The following is a 7,470-nucleotide window of genomic DNA, read 5'->3' as shown; positions in this document are numbered from 1 at the left end:
AAAGGAGAAAAGAGAAGTTAGGAAGGAAATACGAATTGAAGGGGAAAAGGGAAAACCGTGAGAAGAAGAAGAGGGGGTATCAGAGTTGCGGGGGGAAAAGAGGAGGGGGGGGGGGGGGAAGGAGGGTGCACACGCACACAGCTAGAAACACTCAATTCATTCTTTGGTTATTCAATTCTGTTTTTTATTCCTTCTCAAAATACAGTCTTTTAAAAACTCAAAATCAAAAAAATTGCAGAAAATAACTCCCTAACAACTACTTCTACAGCAATAATTGTTCTCTAATAACTACTTCTCTAGCAATAACTGAAATAAAAACTAAATGCAGGGCTGGTAAGGCTTGGGCTTGGGCCTGAGATGGTATCCCTTGGAGAATTGGGAGTATCTCATGTGCAAGAGCTAAATCATTCCGACTTAGCGATGTTTTCTTTCAATCCCTTTTTTTTTTTAAGTAATCCATTTCTACCATATAAGTGAGCTATATTTTTTCCCCAACAAAAATAATTTGGGAACGCGTTCTCTGACCAGGAGCGCACCTCTGTTCCCAGACATAGGGGCATGCGAAATGACCACCATGACCCTCCTGATTGATGCCTGAGTATTTTCATTGGCCAGAGCGCTCGCACAAGGGCTATGCTCCCGGACAGAGTTCATTTTTCCAAATAATATTTTACTGAAGAAAATTTATCCATAATAAACTCACCATCCAATAAGAGGTTTACATAGAAACAGTAACTACAACTATCAGAGAAGTCCAAAGAATTCCTTGACCACCAACAAAAAAATCCAATAAGACAGTCAAAAAGTACAGATATTTAAAATTGGAAGTATAGATTAGAATATCTGTACTTTATCCCCATTAACGTATGGCCCCTACAATGGCTAGACAGAAGTGTATCAAAATTCCCCAAAACCGGATATAGATGCTTGAAAAATAGATACACACAAAGAAGCTGCTGCTCTCACATAAGTTTTATGTTGAGTTAGGGATTCAAACACTAATAATATAGAATTTTTTGGCAGATAGTCTGTATTCGATTAAAGAAAATAGAAAAACCACCATGTAAAAACCAATAAAATAAATAGATACACACATGAACAAGCGAACAATGAGAGCAAAAACATGTCCTAAAGTTACTAACAGAAATGAAAGAGGTCAAAATTAACATTGCAGTATTAGCTATCATACATAGTTGTATACTTATGGCACTCCAATAAATAAAACATGTTGAAGATTAAGTTTTTTGAAATATATGCACTGTTTTAGTTCATACCTCTGTTTTACATTTGGTACAACCTCAGGTTTGGAGTCAAGTAGGACCTTATAGAGGTCGTGGGATTTGTCCATATTTCCAATGGCCTTCCATGTAAAATAACATCACACCCCATTCCCCTTCTTCTGTCAATCTCTGCCTGCTCAATAAATGAAATATTAGAACAAAATATGCAACAGTAAACAAATAGAGACAACCTATGTTAGTCAAAATCTAAATTACTTACCACACAAGAACAAATAGCAATGCCCACAATGGTCAATGTGGATGAAACCTCCGCTATCATACCTAAAGTTGTCTAGATTAAAATAAAAAAACTTAATCAACATCATCATTAGTAATGAAGGAAATCTGGACCCAAATAACTGCAATAGCATACCAGTATCATAGATGTGCAAAAAGGTGTTTAACACATTATAGAGGGAAGCAGCAAGATCTACCAAGAAATTCAAGTAGATAGTATGAACAATTTCATTACATGAAGAAAACCCATCTATCAGACAGAAGCTATAGAAGACATGATTAGTCATCAAATCCAATATTTTTCTAGTTCAAATCTCCTAGTTGACCACTGTTAATGGTGACTCCCCCACACCTTGCATGTTTGCCAATAAACACCAGTTTTCTGTCGCTATAAACCTCCACCTCAGCATATGCATAATGGGGTTTTCCAAACAAATCTGAGTGGATATGCTACAAATGATTTGAAATTCACCTCAATGATCTACACAGAACCACAGAACTTAATGTCCTTCAAGGATGTGCCAAGAGGCAACCTTGTCAGCTTGCAAGATTTCTAAACCAGGCAAGACTTCCTTGTACATTGGAATGTGGACATGGATCAACTTGGCAAAACAATTTCCTTGTAACAACTCTCCATAAGATAGGTTTCCCAGAGTATCAAGGTCTGTAAAATATCCAAATAAATAAAGAAGCTGGGTAGGGATTCTAATTTTATTGATAATGCTGCTCAGATTTTCTATTTTCCAGTAAATCTGAGCAATGAGAGAGAGAGAGACTCCAATGTTACTTGGAACAAATCACCAAGAAAATAAATAATAAAAACAACTATCAATTTATCAGTAGGCGGTTCTGGAAACTGAAAGACGAGCAAAATATTTTCCCAATGATGTGATTTTATTTAAAACAGAGCATCTCATCGTTCTAGTTCCTACTGCCTTTTTTACTTATCATCTACATTCTAGTTTGAATGAAACTTGACCTCTTAGTTCTTATCAATGATTGAAGGAATGAAAGAAATTCAAATTCCCCGTCTTAAATGAAATCTGCGGACTAAAATCAGTAGTCTATGAGATCCGATAGTATGGTAAACCAGCCAACAAAGTTGTTCTGGTGAACAAAATAAAAACGAAAGCATTCATTAACTAAGCACAGATTAATATTATCAAGAACAATATATGTATGTAAATTTTGAAGAACCTACTACTGCTGGGTTAGAAGCACGAAGAGGAACATGGACAAAGGGAAGGAAGAAGATGGTACAGAAGCTTTAATATTATTCCCCTGATAAACAAAAGGAAAGATTACATTTAGTCAATGCTCCCATGAGCTCCAAACATTTCACTGAAAATTAACTTGTAAAATCAAAGAGTTTGCATCCATCCAAAGGAACACTGCTTCATATAATTTACTAAATTTCATGCTTAAAATCATATCTATGACTGAGCAATCTTTCCATATAAAGAGTTGCTTCAGTTAAGGGCTTCCGTTAAGCACACCATGAGTTAAGGGTTCCAATTTTCCTCCTCAAAACAGGGGCATTCTAATTCAAAAATAATAATAAACACTGCAATTTCTTTGCAAATATTATTAATACATTTATTCAGATATTGTTGCTTAGGCACACTTCACATATGCCAGCCCAAATGCATCACCAACAAGTTAATGGTAAAAGTTGACAGATATCCATAAGACATGATACCTGGTTCACAATTTGAGACATCATGTTCATGCAACTTTGAGGGGTCTCCTCCATTGGCAACTCTATCTCTTAAATCTCTGAGACATGTCTGTTCAAAATCATATCACTGAATATAAGTCACAAACTTATAACAAATTATTTGGAAAAAAGTAAAAAGAAACGAAAGGACATGGGCACAAATAAAGCAATGAATCTAAATCACGGTAGAGAAGATCTTTACAAAGTAGTACAAAAATCTCAATTTAGTCAACATATCACTGAAATAGTTATATAACGTTCTTACAAACCCCAAATGTGCTTTTGGTATAATTCATTCTAGTATGAATATGCCAGAATAACAAACCAAGCTGAGGATGTATTACCCTGACAAGTCTAGTGGCACCAATATTTTCCACCTTGTGTATTGACTGCTCAAAGGAGTAGAGGGAATTAAATGATTGTGCCACCGACCATATAACCCAATGATCCCAAGATCCCAAACCTACATAATCCCAATTGCAGATCGTTAAAAAACAAGAGTGATCAACAAAATAATTAAAATCAACAGTCACTACCTATCGCCCATGCAGTGATAATTGCCAAAACACTATCTTTCATTATCATTATTACCCAAACACTAAACATTTTCAGAAAGGAAAACCAAAACTGCAGAGATTTAATTGATAGAAGAATCAGAGAGCCTACGCAGAGAACAAAATCAATCTAAAAAATCTATAATATTCAAAACCAAAGCTACAGTCAGAGTATTTATGCAAACCAGAACCCTTTGAAAACCCAGAATTGGTTCAAAATGAATAGTGAGTACCAATCTACAGGCAGTGATTGAAGTTTCCACAGCCCCATCTTTCCAAGTCAACCGATAACATAAAATTATCAAAAACAAAGAAACCCAAATACAAAGATCCCGTCTGAGAGGGACAATACTTCTGGACACATCGTTGGACGTGGAAGCTACATAACCTCCCATACACTTTTCCTTGAACACCTCAGACTCATACTGTTGCAAATTCAGCTCCAGCGGCAGATTATGTCGTCCAGGATGGTTAGATGATAGGGACAGCGACAGGCCTTGCCCAGTGGAAACAGAATCATGGGCATGAGCTAACGATAAGGGCGTAGGCTTGAAGGGGACCACTTCACCACCATTAAAGGAATGATCAAGATCTCTGAGATTCTAAGCCGTGTAAAGAAAAGGGTTGCAGGCAATGGAAGAGTGTGGATCCAAGAAAGGCTGGTGAGATGAAGAAGACGAAGAAGAAGCATTTATGAACCCTCCAACGTAACCCATTAAATTCCCTCCTTCCGCCTTAACAGTCCAAACTGGGTTTTGCTTGGCTGTCCAGGCGTCTGTCCAGGTTAGAGACAGAGAAACGCTCTGAAACCAGGGCGCCTGTCCAGCGTGAGAGGGTGAAAAGGAAAGCGATAGAGAGAGAGAACCATACCTGAACTGACTGGTAACGAAGCAGCAGTAGCTCCCTTCGAACAGAAGAAGAAGGTATGGAGGCGACTCAACGGCCCATAGGCAACTACAAAATAAGGGAAGGCTAAAACAAACCCACAATCTAATTATAGTTGGAACGCTAAGACTTTTAACTATAATTAAGGCAGAGAAGAGTGAGAAAAGAGATAACGATTTGGGAAGAGAAGTGAGATGTCTAGGAGAGAGAAGTGGAATGGGAGGAGCAAATCTAGAGTTTCCTAATATTAATATTATAAATTTTAGGGGAAGGGTACCTTTGATTTGTGAAAAATAAAAAATATCAAGCAAAGAGATAGAGAGAGAATGAATATCTACCTTATTTAATTAAGCATTTTTTTAATTACCTTAAATTTATGAGAGGGAATTGGAGAGATTTTCTCTTCATAATTGTTAACCGATTTACTTTTGGTAAATCTAATTTTGTGGAGAGATTTGCTTTAAATAATAATAAATACAATTAATATTAGTTATTACTAAGGGTACCTAAGATTATGAAATTATAACAAAGAATGACATAAAGATTAAGAATTGAATAATGGAACTTTAGATAATAGTATGATATATATATATATATACATAAAAGTTTGGAGAGAACATTCTGTCATTTATTGATAGCACATATTTAGAAAGTTTGACCTCGAGTGGACGTTTGTCCACTCACATCCCCAGTGGAGTCGCCACTATAAGTATCGTGGTCCTCAGGATGAGGGTTCCTCAGCCTTATGGGCGACATGGGTTTGATATATATATATATGGATGGATAATAGATAATATTGTCAATGTATAATATTGACAAATGGGGGATTAGGATCATGCATTAAAATATGCTAATATAATGTGAAGTCGCCACCTAGGGTTAGGGCCTAGGACCCATTAAGTGTAGCCCTATCCGTTGTGAACGGAATCGGGCTACATGACTCCATATGGTCTGACCAAAGGTTCGGGTAAGGGGTCAGATTACGAGTGTGGGAAGGTGTTAGGCACCCACCTCGCTCGGTCGAAGCCGGTCTCTCTGTATTAGATGCTACATAAAGACGAAGGTTATCTCTCTTTTATTACAGGGATGAGGGATATTATGAACTACATTCAGATGCTATGAATTGAACTAAAACATAATAAACTACATTACATATATGAGAAATACGGACTAAAACGATGAAATACGATAGAACTATATTGAATCAACAAGAATGCAGTAATTATACCTGTATGGTTGTATTCCCCTGGCTCAGGGGAGATAGAAATGGACTGACGTCAATTCTTTCTGAGCAGAGTAACGGCTCTTTCAAATGATTTGGAGGGGAGAAAACAGACAAATTAACGTCTGAAATAAAGGGGCTTTGATGGTTATCCGTACACTGACGGAATAACAACGCCTAGGAGCAGGAGTGCTCTATGCTCGAAGGGATAATCGAAGGATCTATCCACGACCAAGAAAATTTCACTCACTCACACTCTCATAAGAGAAAGGAGAGAAAAGAGGGTAAAAAAATGAGACAAAGAGGGTGGAAATCACTTGGGGAGAGTCTCTCTACCCAAAATTCCTTTTAAAATGAGGGAGGGAGACCCTCCTATTTATAGGGAGGGATCCCCTCTCTCTCCTGGCCAGATAAGTCCTCCACGGCGCCGTGTGTGACATCAGCAAGCTGATGTCATACCCTCTCATGGCACCGTGGTAATCCGGTACACATCCCCACGATGCCGTGGGAAGGGTTCTACGGCGCCGTGGGAAGGAGTCCACGGCGCCGTGGGGGCGCAGTGCCATTTTTTCTTGTTTTTGGGCCTAAAATGGGTCATTTTGTGCTCAGCATGGTTCTTGGTCTTATGGGTCAGGGATCTTGGGTCTAGAAAAAGGGAGAGTGCGTCGTCCATCGTCCATGTCCCGTTGTCATCATCTCTAATTAGGGGGTGACAAAAGTTAGTGTCTACAGTAAGAAATCACTCTTAGCCGAACTCATTACATTGAGAAACTACTTTCTAAATGGGGATACAATGATTGTAAACTGATTGAGACACCTTATGACTATAACGAACGATTGAAACCTAATATAGGTGAAACTGTGAATCAGTTGGATTATTCTAAACTGATTGGTAGTCTCATGTATGCAATGAGTTGTACTACACTAGACATAGCATTTACGGTAGGCATGTTGAGTCGATTCACTAGTAATCCTGGCAAAAAGCATTGGGATGCTCTAACAAGGCTCATGAGGTACCTTAAAGGTACTCTAAGGTATGCCTTACACTATACTGGACATCCTCCAATTTTGGAAGGATATTCTGATGCATCATGGTGCTCAGATTTGGGAGACAGTAAATCTACCAATGGATATGTATTTACACTGGGTAGAGCAGCTGTTGCATGAAAATCCAAGAGACAGACTTGTATTGCTCTGTCAACGATGGAATCGAAACTTGTTACTCTAGCTTCTGCAGGAGATGAAGCAGAGTGAATCAAAGATTTGATTATGGATATTCCATCAAGAAGTTTGAAGTTAAACTCTCTATCTATATTCTGTGATAATCAAGCTACGAAAATGATAGTTAACAACTCACTCTTTAATGGAAAGAGGAGGCATATCAAGCTGAAACAGGCCATGTTGAATTATCTGATAGAACATAGAATCATCACTTTGATCAATGTCACACCCTGAATTCCGAACCACTAGAATCTATGACCAGAGCGTATAAATATGCTCCCACACTCCCGCCAAGATCACAGATGCAGTAGTTAAGCTAACTCATCCACATCGCACAAGACATAAATGATCAGG

The 7,470-nt window shown here is 38.0% G+C and overlaps 1 long non-coding RNA gene across 1 annotated transcript; it reads right to left on the bottom strand.

The window, feature by feature from the left end:
* Positions 1–1,360: 1,360 nt before the first annotated feature.
* LOC122656193 lies at positions 1,361–1,608 on the bottom strand. Its single transcript, XR_006332058.1, has 2 exons — positions 1,501–1,608; positions 1,361–1,413 (listed from the first exon to the last, which is right to left on the bottom strand). It is a non-coding gene; the product is annotated as an uncharacterized LOC122656193 (long non-coding RNA).
* Between the last annotated feature and the right edge of the window lie 5,862 nt (positions 1,609–7,470).

The sequence above is a fragment of the Telopea speciosissima genome, chromosome 3, assembly GCF_018873765.1.
Source record: "Telopea speciosissima isolate NSW1024214 ecotype Mountain lineage chromosome 3, Tspe_v1, whole genome shotgun sequence".
NCBI lineage: Eukaryota > Viridiplantae > Streptophyta > Magnoliopsida > Proteales > Proteaceae > Telopea > Telopea speciosissima.
The sequence above is the reverse complement of the archived record's forward strand: the minus strand, read 5'-3'. Positions and strand labels throughout refer to the sequence as shown.